At 40.2% G+C, this 12,500-nt stretch overlaps 1 protein-coding gene across 2 annotated transcripts in view; it reads left to right on the top strand.

Annotated features, from left to right (window-relative positions):
* Positions 1-6,657: 6,657 nt before the first annotated feature.
* LOC123508784 overlaps positions 6,658-12,500 on the top strand; it is a 19,013-nt gene continuing 13,170 nt past the window's right edge. The window contains exon 1 of one of the 2 annotated variants that reach the window (XM_045262697.1): positions 6,658-6,804. The gene's annotated coding sequence lies outside the window, so the exon portion shown is untranslated. The remainder of the gene's footprint in view (positions 6,805-12,500) is intronic. The other variant, XM_045262698.1, reaches the window with a different exon arrangement.

The raw sequence follows: 12,500 nt of genomic DNA, 5'->3' as shown, positions 1-12,500 counted from the left end.
AAAACGCGTCCTGGTACTGAAGAGGTTAAGGGGAAAAGTATTGGAAAGAAGGAGAGGTTGCATAGCTTATTAGAAAAGGGTCCGAGGGTTCGAATCCTGTCCACGGTCCGAGTGTAGATAGAGCTTCCTCACTCGGGGCAACGGTTTCCTAGCGGGTGGGCTTTGAGATAGGAGGTACCACAAAATGTACCAACTTTAGCCCATAAATTCCCGTGAAAAGCCCACATGGTGTAAATAAAATAGATAAATAAATAAAAGTGACTGTTTCTAGATGGCATTGAGTAGTTGCAGGGTCATCTTAGCAGTGTGTTTAGCTGTTGAGTGTACGTATATAATGTCTTGTGTTAGTAAATGTTTAGACCATTAAGGTAAAAAATGTGAAGGACAGTTAGATGTTAAAAAAAAGTGGCTAATTATGGAAGGTGAAGAGGTAAAGAAGAGAAGAGTTTAAGTTTAACCCCTTCAGTAATGGGTCACATTTTTACCTTGAGATTTGTGTACGATTAGACCATTTTATTTTGCATTAGGAAGGGTTTATGGAGGTCAGAAAATTAATGGCCAGAGTCTTCGCTGTTTCAATCCCCACATAATTTTCTTAAGCCGTATAAAATCACCAAATAGTAACCAGAATATATATGAAAACGCGTCACAGTACTAGAGTTAATGCAGTAGGAGTGTGTTTAGGTATGAAATTAGTTGTGGTACGTGTGTGTTGAGTTAGTAGATGTTAATAGATGTTAGTTGTGTGTATCATGTGGTGAAAGATGTGAAGGATGGTTACTTGCTATAAAGGTGGTTCGGTATAGAAGACTTACAGGTGCATAGATCAATCTTTTAACAGGTATGACTTCATTTTGAGTTTATTAAGTTAGTTTGGTGTACGTTTGCTGCGATTTATAAAGACACTACTGACACTAAATTGATTAAATGTGTAAAATATTCTCTTATCTATTTATCTATTTATCTATCTTATTTTTCCCTCAATAGTTGTATCCTTGTGGAGTGAAATCATGAAGCATTTAGCCTACCATTAGCAAGTGTCACCATTGTTACCAGCAGTGAAAGAGTTACGTGCCAAGCGTAACGTGTGACTGAGGACATGTAGATAGAGGTGTGACAAAAGACATGAATAAATTAAGTCTCAATTTTTCCCTTCTTTCCTCCTCCTCCTCCTCCACCTCCTCCTCCTTCTCCTCCTCCTCCTCCTCCTCCTCCTCCTCCTCTTTTTCCTTCCTCTGGTCCTCTTGTCAATAATCATTTACTCTTCCATCCCAAAACAGGAGGAGGATCGGAAATTACACACGAGCAACGCAATAGAAATTAGACAAAGACATTTTATAACAAACTCAAGTATTTTGTCGTCGTTTCATTCACAGTCCGGCAACAGCAGAGGAAAGGAATAATAGAAATAGCAATAGTCAAATAATTAATAAACGGAAGAGATAATAAGATTCGCACATACGTATTCAATCCCTTTAGTACTGGGACCCATTTTTAACTTTGAGATTTATGTACGATTAGACCATTTTATTGACATTAGGAAGAGTCTACGGAGGTCAGAAGATTAGTGGTCACAGTATTTATTAATTTAATCCCCGACATGAGTTTCTGAAGCTGTATAAAATCAACAAATAGTAAGCAGAATGAATATGGAAACGCGTCATGGTGCTGAAGAAGTTAAGAAAAGAGAAATGATAAATGAAAAGTAAGTGTTTTAAGAATGTGCTTGTATGTAAGATGTATAAAAAGAAATGATGAGGTGATGAAGGGAAAGATTACAAATATAGAGTAAATACGAAGATGATTGGAAATGTTTTAAAAAAGAAATTGTAAAATAAAAGAACAATAAACTTTAAGGAAAATATGCAAACTAAATACCAATGAAGAAATACGAAGGAGGAAAAGATAAAAGAAGGAAAACAGTAAAGAAAAGAAATACCTACATAAAAGAAAAGAAAAATAAATACTTCTACTAAACAAATGAAAAAAAAAAAGAATGAACAAATCAGCAAAACTCTTCGATGCACAAGTTCAGTTCACCTCTTCGTATTGACAGAAGACGCAACTCAAACTGAAATAGATAGAAAACAAACAAACAAAAAAAAAAAAAAAAACATCCGGGTCATAGAAAAAAAGTAAAAACAAATAACTCTACTAAACAAAAGAAAAAAAAAACATGCAAATCTAACACCAATTAAAAAGAAAGAAAAAAAAAACAGAAATACACATAAAAAGAAAAAAAAGGAAAAAAACTACTAAATGAATAAAAAAAACAGTAAAACAATAAAATAAATAAATAAATAAACACACACAGAAAGATAAAAAAACAATAAAATACATAAATAAATAAATAAACACAGAAAAAAAAACACTTCTAACAAACAAAAATTAAGTAAAACAAACTAAAACCAATAAAAAAACGGAGAAAAAAAAACACTATTCTTTCACCAGGTAAGCCAATTAGTACGTTTACTTTACCTCACCTGTCACGGATCACAAGTCACCATACCCTGACTCACCACACTGCAAACTACTCACATACCCTTTGTACCAAGATACCGGTGACTCACTGTTAGAGGAGGAGGAGGAGGAGGAGGAGAGAGTGTGGTCGTGTGTGGGGGGAGTAGTAGTAAGAAGATTACACCTCCTAGCCACATCACATCCTCCCAGACTCGTCCCTGCCTCACCCGCCCTTCCTGGAAAACACTGCACTCGTAATACCCACTCTCAATTCATTTCCGTGTCCCAGGTGAGTTCCAGGCTGGGATTTTTGTCACTTTTTCCTTGTGTGTCTCTCTGTCTCTCTGTCTCTGTCTCTGTGTATCTGTCTCTGTGTCTCTCTCTCTCTCTCTCTCTCTCTCTCTCTCTCTCTCTCTGCATGCAACATAATCCAGTCAGCAATGCATCTGCCAATATAAATAAGCTAAGATAGAATTAAATACTAAAAGAATACACAGAACCTACAAACCAGACAGAGAGAGAGAGAGAGAGAGAGAGAGAGAGAGAGAGAGAGAGAGAGAGAGGAATTTATCACACTCTCAACTGATCAACTCAAACGCGAACCTTTCAAGCCAACATGACCTTAAATGGAGAACAGTTCATCTTTTTTTCTTTCCTTGAGGAGAAGCGAGGCGACTCCTTCAGGATGTCAGGATGCACTGGAAAGCCCCACGGAAGTCAGGGAGGATTAAATCAATTCTTCGTATACAAGTGTTTCCGCAGATGTATATTTCAATAGAAGGAATCAGGTTGCATTGTTCTTTCCCTTGTATAATTGACCTATTGTTTCTCTAACGCTGTAGTTGATGAATGGTATTGTAGCGAGTTCAAGACATTTATCCCAGAGTTTTGGCTAACTCTACTAACCTTTCAGGGAACTGGCAATCAAGTGGGCCTTTTTTTGTTATATCTTTTGTTTCCCTCGGCCAGCTTCCCCTCTTCCATATAGAAAAAAAAAAAAACATAGTCTGGCCTTTAGAAAATTATCTACAGTTTAGAATTCACCCATACCCATACATATTCACACCTGTAGAGTTGAATTACAGGTACCATACAACATTATCTGCGCAATGAGAGGCAATCAACTTACTAATCATAACCCGGACATGTGCAGTGACAAAACAATGCATGAACCTGTTGTAACCTGAGAAGCAAGAAGCAATGATACGTAAGAAGGAAGAAAGCAATGAGAATGAAGAAATGAGGAAGGGTGTAAGAAGTAAATGAATAAACTAAGGAAGAAGATGAAGCACGCGATAGCAGGTACACAAAGTTAGCACGACAAACCTAATAACATGCTGAGTTACTGAGGCGCTGGGAGGAAGCATAGATAGAAGAGAGAGAGAGAGGAGCTGTGTCCTTGACGTCTAGCATAACAAAACTGTCCGATTCCACCACGGAGACACAGGAAATCATGAATAAACACCTAGGACGTCATTACACATCGTCTAAGTATCGTGTCAAGAGGTGAGGAAGTGCTATGAAGGCTGCTATGTGCTTTAAATCTCAACTTTTACGGTGTTATGGGATTGCTTCTTAATGTCTAGTTGGCATCTCTCGTTCCCCTTCCTTGTTGTTGCCAGTGCGTGTTTTGCAGCTGCAGCGTGAAGGTGTGTGACTCACCTGGGCGTCACACAAATCGTTGGCATTTCCACGTACACGCTTACGCATCGCAGTCACGCAGGAACACAAAGGAGGAGCAAATAATAGCGGACTGTTCACACCTCGCAAGGCTGTCTGGGTTAAGATGCTCTATCCACTATACCCTTCAGAACGATAACGTGTTTTCATATCAATTTTGCTTACTATTTGGTGATTTTATACAGCTTCAGAAACTTATGTGGGGGATTAAAATAGTGAGGACTCTGGCCATTAATCTTCTGACCTCCATAGACCCTTCCTAATGTCAGTAAAACCGTCTAATCAAACCCAAAACTCGTAGTAAAAATGCGGCCCAGTACTGAAGAGGCTAATGGTAAAATAGAAAGTAATAGGTAGTGGTGTTAAAAGAAGTACTATTACATAAATTACGTGGGATATTTATATAGATGCTCATAGTTCGTAGATAGATAGACAGATATAGATAAATAGATAGACATCAATAGATAGAAAAATAGATAAATACATAAATAGATGAATAAAGGGATACATAGATAGATAAAAAAACCGATAGAGAGAGAGAGAGAGAGAGAGAGAGAGAGAGAGAGAGAGAGAGAGATGCTAGAATTAACCCATGACGTCACTCCTACCCCACCCCAACCGTTCCCTTCACCTATTCAGCCTCAGGTAATTACGTACCGGTAAATATCCTCAGGTATTCATCCCCTACAGGTATACCTCCTCCTGGGCCTCCAGCAGAACACACTTAACTTTCTCCACAACCACCACCACCACCACCACCACCACCAGTAAGGCTCTCCCCAGCTCCTAGAAACAGCCTGTCACCACCACCACCACCACCACCACCACCACCACTATAAATTATCCCCCAAGAATAGAAAGAATGAAAACCCAAGTGATAAAGTTCTCTCTCTCTCTCTCTCTCTCTCTCTCTCTCTCTCTCTCTCTCTCTCGTTCCAAGGTCGATTTTTTCAAGGATAAATGTTTCTTTCCTGTAATATTTCACTTTTTTTCGTACTTTTTTGCGTTTTTTAATAATTTTTCACGTGTTTTAATCATCAAGGGACGAGTGAGCGAGTGAGTGAATGAATAAGTGAGTGAGTGAGTAAGTGAGTAAGTGAATGAGATGAGTGAGTGAGTGAGTGAATGAATGAGGTTTAGTGTTGATCCTAATCCCCTCTTTATCATAGTGTTTGTATATCTATCTCCTCTCTCTCTCTCTCTCTCTCTCTCTCTCTCTCTCTCTCTCTCCCCGGCTGTTCTTCATTGATTTATTTCTCTCTTCTCATTAATTTCTCCTGTTCTTTCATTCATTGGCTTTCTTATTTGTTTCTCCTCCGTCTCTCTCTCTCTCTCTCTCTCTCTCTCTCTCTCTCTCTCTCTCTCTCTCTCTCTCTCTCTGCATGCAACTTAATTCAGTCAATAATCAATCTTAAAATAAAAATAAATAAAAATACAATTAAATACAAAAATAAAATCACACAGAACGAGAGAGAGAGAGAGAGAGAGAGAGAGAGGGGGAATCTGTGACACTCCCCGATCAAACCAAACACAAACCTTTTCAATCAACAAGATCTTAAATGGAGATGAGTGTGTCCTTGTGTCTTTTTCTCTAACTCTACAAAGGACCAAGAATCACGGCGTATTTTCCTGACCTATTTCACCGAAGGACTCCCAGTGTAGGACTCCCAGCGTAGGACTCCCATTGAAGGATTCGTCATGGGGTATCCTTCTGGGAGTGGTGGGAGGGGAGAAAAAGTGGGAGGAGTCTGTAGTTTACGTCCTATCTCCCCGTCTCTCACTTCCCTCCTTCCCTCTTGTAGCATCCTTCTCCCCACTCTGTCCTACTCCTACGTCTTCCTTCTCTTCCTACTCCTCTCTCTCCTTCCCGTTATCTTTTCTCTCTTCTTCCCTCTTTGTTACTTTTTGCGATCTATTTCTTATTCTTTTTTCTTCTACTCTTCCTTCTCTTTCTACTCTTCCTCCTCTTCTTCCTGTTATCTTTTCTCTCTTCTTCTCTCTTATTTACTTTCCATGACCTATTTCTTATTCTTTCTTCTTCTCCTTTCCTTTTCTTGTTTCTTTCAGTTATTCCACATTCTATTCTCTCCCCTCTTCTTTCTTCCTATTTCCATCTTTTAGCAACCTTTTTCTCCTCTTCCATCTATCTTCCAGCTCCTTTTCTTATTCTTTTCAGTTATTCTTCTACCTACCTTTTCTCCTCTTCATCTATCTTCCAACTCCCTTTTATCTCCCCGTCCTGCTCTCTCCCACCGTTCCTTTCCCAGCAACTCCCTACAGTCCACCCTCTCCTTTCCTCCTCCTGTCTCATACATCTCACAACCTCTTTCCAGTTACTCCCCCATTTCAACCCCTCCTATTTCTCCTCTCCTCTTTTTTACCACTATTCCCTCCATAAAAAATTCTCCCTCCATCCCTCCCTGTCTATCCTTTGATCCTTTACCTGGTCCTTCCTTGCAGTACCTCTCAGTTCTGCGTAACTCCTCCCCTTTTCTGAACTCACGCTGTTTGTTCCCCCCGTGCATTCCCGCCAAGGTATTTTGCGAGCCGGGCACTGACTCACCACCGCCGCGTAAAAAGGACCGTCTTGGCTCCACCCCTCCACAGTTTAGTTCCTGCCTCCACACGCGGCGGATCTGCTCCACCTCCCCGGTACTGCCAGGCGTAAGTGAACTGGAAGCACTGTGCCGCCTTCTTCTGCTTGTTCTTGTGTTGTTTGTGTTGCTTGTGGTGTTCAGTGATTTGATCCTTTAATTCTTGTTGTGGTGTGTTAGTTAATTAGTGTCTGTCAGTTTTTTTTTTTTTTTTTTTGTTTGTGTTCAATTTTCTTCTTGTTCTTGTTCGTGTTCATGTTCTTTTTCACTGTCTTTTCGTTCTATTCCTATTTGTCTTCCTTCTCTTCTTCCTTCCTTCCTTCCTTCACCCTATTCTCTATCTCCTCCTCCATCCTCTTCCTCCTCCTACCACTCCAATCTTCCTTACTCCTTTATTTCCTCTCCATTTCTCAATATCTTCCTCTCCTCCTCATCCTCATTGTCATCATCTTCCTTCTCCATCGTTGTCCCTTCCACCTCATCCCCTCGTCAGTGCCTCAGTGCCCCCAGCAGCGTGAGTGCCAGTAGCGCCTCAGGACGGTGCCTCAGAGCAGTGCCTCGCCAGTTCCTGTTTTCTGTTCGTGGTGTGTTACTTTGCTTAAGTGATCGGTGCAACGTGATAGAAAATGGAGGAAAGAAAACGGAATGAGAGACAGCTGCCTCTGGATCCCTTGACTATCTATCTATCTCTCTCTCTCTCTCTCTCTCTGGAAGATATGTAATAGTGAAGAATAGTGAAGTGGTTACGAGTGAAGTGTTGAAGTGAAATGTGTGTGTGTGTGTGTGTGTGTGTGTGTGTGTGTGTGTGTGTGTGTGTGTGTGTGTGTGTGTGTGTGTGTGTGTGTGTGTGTGTGAGCGTAAGATTATAATGCCGGTTCTTGAAAGAGAGAGAGAGAGAGAGAGAGAGAGAGAGAGAGAGAGAGAGAGAGAGAGAGAGAGAGAGAGAGAGAGAGAGCACCACCTATATCTCCCACAAGAATCACGAGAGAATTAACTTTTTATACACATCAAAAACTAAAGAGAGGAACCCGCGCCTTATTCTTCCCATGACTCCCACGCCACGCCTCCCTCCCCTTGTCTCCCCTTGGCTCCCCTTACCTGAGTGTACGTGGGAATGATACCTGGTTACCCTCCCTTACCTTCCCTTTAATCGTTCTTAACCCCTTCAGTACTGGGACGCATTATTGCCATGAGTTTTGAGTTTGATTAGACGACTTTATTTACAGTAGCAAGGTTCTATGGAGATCAGAAGGTTAGTGGTCCAGAGTGTTCACTATTTAATACCCCCATGAGATTTTGAAGGTGTATAAAATCACCTAATAATAACGTGTATAAAGAGGTGTCATGGTGCTGAAGGGGTTAAGAGCGCGATTTTCAAGGGAGGACACAAGAGAGGGATTAAAAGTGAGGTTAGGTTCAAATATTGTTTAACCCCTTCAGTACTGGGGCGCATTTTCACCATGAGTTTTTGGTGTGATTCGTTGATTTTACTGACATTAGGAAGGGTTTATGGAGGTCAAAAGATTAATGGCTAAAGTCTTCACTATTGTAAACAGTACTGGGGCGCATTTTTACCATGAGTTTTGGTGTGTTTAGAGGATTTCATTGACATTAGGAAGGGTCTATGGAGGTCAAAAGATTAATGGCCTGAGTCTTCACCGTTGTAATCCCCACATGAGTTTATGAAGCTGTATAAAATCGTCAAATGGTAACCAGAATGAATAATAAATCGTGTCATGGTAGTGAAGGAGCTAAAGAGTGGTGTCATTTTAGCGAATCTAACCTCTTCAGCATCATAAAGGCTTAAAGAAATCGTGTGTTATTTGTTAGGAATGGAAGTAGAGATGTGATATTAGTTGATTATCGTCCATAGGTAATTTTCAACGCCTCCATACATTGTTTAAAAAGTATATAGATGGTGTTGTTTTAACCCTTTCAGTATCACAAAGGCTTCACAAAATTAAATGTTATATATTAGGAAAGAAGATGAAGAGATGTAATGTTAGTTGGTAAGTGTCCATAGATCATTTTCAACGCCTCCATATATTGTTTTAAAAGTACATAGATGGTGTTGTTTTAACCCTTTCAGCATCATAAAGGCTTAAAAAAATCGTACGTTACTTGTTATTTGTCTGTCGAGAAGTGTTTAGAGGTTATGTTCAACGCGTCCAAATATTGCTTAAAAGTACAAAAGGGGTGCTATTTTAACCCTTTCAGTATCACAAAAGTTTCACAAAATCGTATGTTATTTATTGGGAAAGGAAGTAAAGAAGGTGTAATTTTAGTTGATAAGTGTTTAGAGGTAATTTTCAACGCGTCCAAATATTTCTTAAAAGTACATAGATGATGCTGTTTTAACCCTTTCAGTATCACAAAAGGTTCACAAAATCGTATGTTATTTATTGGGAGAGAAGGTGAAGGAGATGTTTTGTTAGTTGGTAAATGTCCATAAGTAATTTTCAACGCCTCCATATATTGTTTGAAAAGTACATAGATGGACTTGTTAGGATTTGTTACTAATTCTTTTCTTTTATCGTAAGCTGTAATTGTCTTGTTTGGTTTATGTATTTGGTTGATCTAGTTTTGACGTTCTAGTTCATTTATTATTTTTCGAACATTTCTGTGGTTAGTGATAGTTAGTCAGTCAGTCAGTCCAGTCAGTCAGTCCATCAGTCAGTCAATCAGTTAGTCAGCTAGTTAGTTAGTTGATCAGTCAGTCAGTTAGTCAATCGATCATTTACTTACTCCATTAGTCAGTCAACCAGTCAACCAGTCAATCAGTCAGCCAGTCAACCAGTTAATTACACAGTCAGTCAGCCACGCAATTAATTAGTTTCTTGCTCTAGTCTTCTCTCTCTCTCTCTCTCTCTCTCTCTCTCTCTCTAAACATGGCTTCACTTTCCTCCCTGCATCCTTCTGCCTACTCTTCCTCCTCCTCCTCCTCCTCCTGCAGTGTAAGCTAACATAATACAGCCTGTCACAGCTTCCTTAGGGTCAATAGCCTCAACGCTCCTGTTTGTTCTTCCTTTGCCTTCCTTTGTGTTCCTTCGTGTTCCGTGACATGCTAGTCCCGGTCGTGATACTTGTTGTTATTCGTGTTGTTATGGTATTGTGCTTGTTTTTGTGTCCACCCCTGTTTTTGTTATGAGAGAGAGAGAGAGAGAGAGAGAGAGAGAGAGAGAGAGAGAGAGAGAGAGTAAGATAAAGTAAGATATTTGGCAGCGACGTACTATAAAATTCCTTGATTTATTTACAAACTATATATTTTTTTTACTTATTTTATCTATCTATCTATCTATCTATCTATCTATCTAGCCGTCTTCAGCTCGTCGCTCAACCTAACACGTTTCATCAAGTCCGCTTCTCAAGACTCTAAATTCCTCCTTTTTATTCATTTTCCACCTCTTTGTCGCCTTCGAAAACTTGCTATACTGATCTGAAGAAGGAAGGAAAGAGTTTGTATTGCGTATTTGCTGAGTCTGTGCTGAGTCTTTGCTGAGTCTGTGAGTCTTAAAGGATGAGGAAAAATATTGTGAAAAGCAGAAGTAAGAATTTGTAGTTATTTAATTAGAGCTGAGTTAAACAAGCAAACATTGGTGCTACTGCTACTACTACTACTACTACTACTACTACTACTACTACTACATATAAATAACAACAGCTAACAACATATCTAACCTCAGCCTTAACCTAACCTAACCTAACCTAACTTAAAAAAACAAAGGAGACAAATAACAAAACACACACACACACACAGATTAGTCCACAACACATTCCAAAAGTCAAAACTTCATCTTGTGTGGCTCATTCATGGGTTCGGTGGTTCATTCATGGAGTCGAGGCTTTATCATCATTGGGTTCACTTGAGGCTGTTGGTGATTGCATCTTTTTCTTCTTCCTTCTCTCCCTCTCTCTCTCTCCCTCCTCTCCCTCTCTCTCCTTTGTCCTCCTCGTGAAGATTCTTGAGTCGCAGTTGTAAGGGGTCGTTGTGGCGGTCGTGAGTGACATACGAGGTGACAGCGTAAAGTGGTTCTATTGTTGACATGTGTTACGTAATTCTCTCTCACACTCTCTCTCTCTCTCTCTCTCTCTCTCTCTCTCTCTCTCTCTCTCTCTCTCTCTCTCTCTTTTCACTCCTCCATCCCGCATCACTCTCTCTACCAATTCACCGTTTTCTCTCTCTCTCTCTCTCTCTCTCTCTCTCTCTCTCTCTCTCTCTCTCTCTTTCTCCCTTTTGGTCTGCTTACCTCATTCTTGTACCTCCTCCTCCTCCTCCTCCTCCTCCTCCTCCTCCTCCTTTCCAATTCAGAAATATTTTATCACTCCATCTTCTATTCTCCTTTATTTACTTTTATTTCTTCTTTTTGTTTAGTTTTCTTATCGTTTTCTTTCTCTTATTCGTTTGTTTCTACTTGTTCTGTTTTAATTTCTCATTTCTTCCTATTTGCACTTAAAACTTTTGCCTTTGTGGTTTATTTATTTATTTATTATTTTTTTTCATGTCATATTTCATCTTTTACCTCTTCTTATTTATTTCCCTCTCATTTCCTTTTCCTTCCTTTTTTTTTTCATCTCCATCTATCCCTTTCTCCTGTCCTCCATATCTCGTTCTTCCTTATCTCTCTCTCCCTTCACATCACTATCATTCTCTCCATCTCTCTTGCTTACCTCCTCTCCCTGTCCTTATCTCCATCTCTCGCTCCTCTTTATCTCCCCCTCTCTCCCTCGCTGCGGGTTCTCGTCTTTTCAACTCGTCACCCGAAGATTACACAGAACGTCGCTAGAGGGGGTTAGAATTTCAACATGCGGGTTGGTGTGGTGTGGGTGGTCGACCTTGCGTGGGGAGCTGGCGTGTGTGGTGGTGTTGAGGCGTGTATGGGTGTCTGGGAGTGTGTGTAAGTGTGTTGGTGCGTGGGGGTGTGTGTATGGGTGTGTGGAAGTGTGTGGATGTGTGTGGGTGTGTTGGGGCGTGTCTATGGGTGTCTGAGAGTGTATGGGTGTGTGTTGGTGTGTTTGGGGCGTGTCTATGGGTGTCTGGGAGTGTATGGGTGTGTGTTGGTGTGTTGGGGTGTGTGTATGGGTGTTTGGAAGTGTGTGGATGTGTGTGGGTGTGTTGGGGTGTGTGTATGGGTGTTTGGAAGTGTGTGGGTGGGTGTGGGTGTGTTAGGGCGTGTATATGGGTGTTTGTGGGTGTGTTCGGATGTGTGTATGGGCGTGTGGAAGTGTGTGGGTTTGTGTGGGGTGTGTTTGACATGTGTGTATGGGTGTTTGGAAGTGTGTGGGTGTGTTGGGGCGTGTATATGGGTATTTGGGAATGTATGTATGTGTATGGGTGTGTTTGGATGTGTAGATTGTATTGGTAAGGTGTGTTTAGTTATTTACCTCCTTGCTTCTCTCAATTTCAAGACTTCCGATGTTTTTGATACTCTTGCAAAATGTTAAAAGATGTAATTAAATTCATACATAACCATTTCCTACCACCAAGTACAATTTTCAAAGATACATTCCAACATTACAGTCTCTCAAACATTTTAGTAACTTGAAAAGGACAAAAAAAAAAAAAAAAATCTTTCTCTGTCCGTGTGACCATGTAAGCAATTTTCACAACGCCCAAAATATAATAAAGATAATCAAAGTTAAGAGAAAGTTTGCGAGGAAAACAGGTGAAGCAGTAGTAAGAGATACAACAGAAATACAACAAAAATAAAACAGTATACAGCTAGAGAGAAGAAATACAACAGAACTACAACAGAGATCGAAATTGCA

Source organism: Portunus trituberculatus, chromosome 25 (assembly GCF_017591435.1).
Source record: "Portunus trituberculatus isolate SZX2019 chromosome 25, ASM1759143v1, whole genome shotgun sequence".
Classification (NCBI taxonomy): domain Eukaryota; kingdom Metazoa; phylum Arthropoda; class Malacostraca; order Decapoda; family Portunidae; genus Portunus; species Portunus trituberculatus.
Note: the sequence above shows the minus strand (reverse complement) of the source record. Positions and strands in the feature narration are given on the sequence as shown.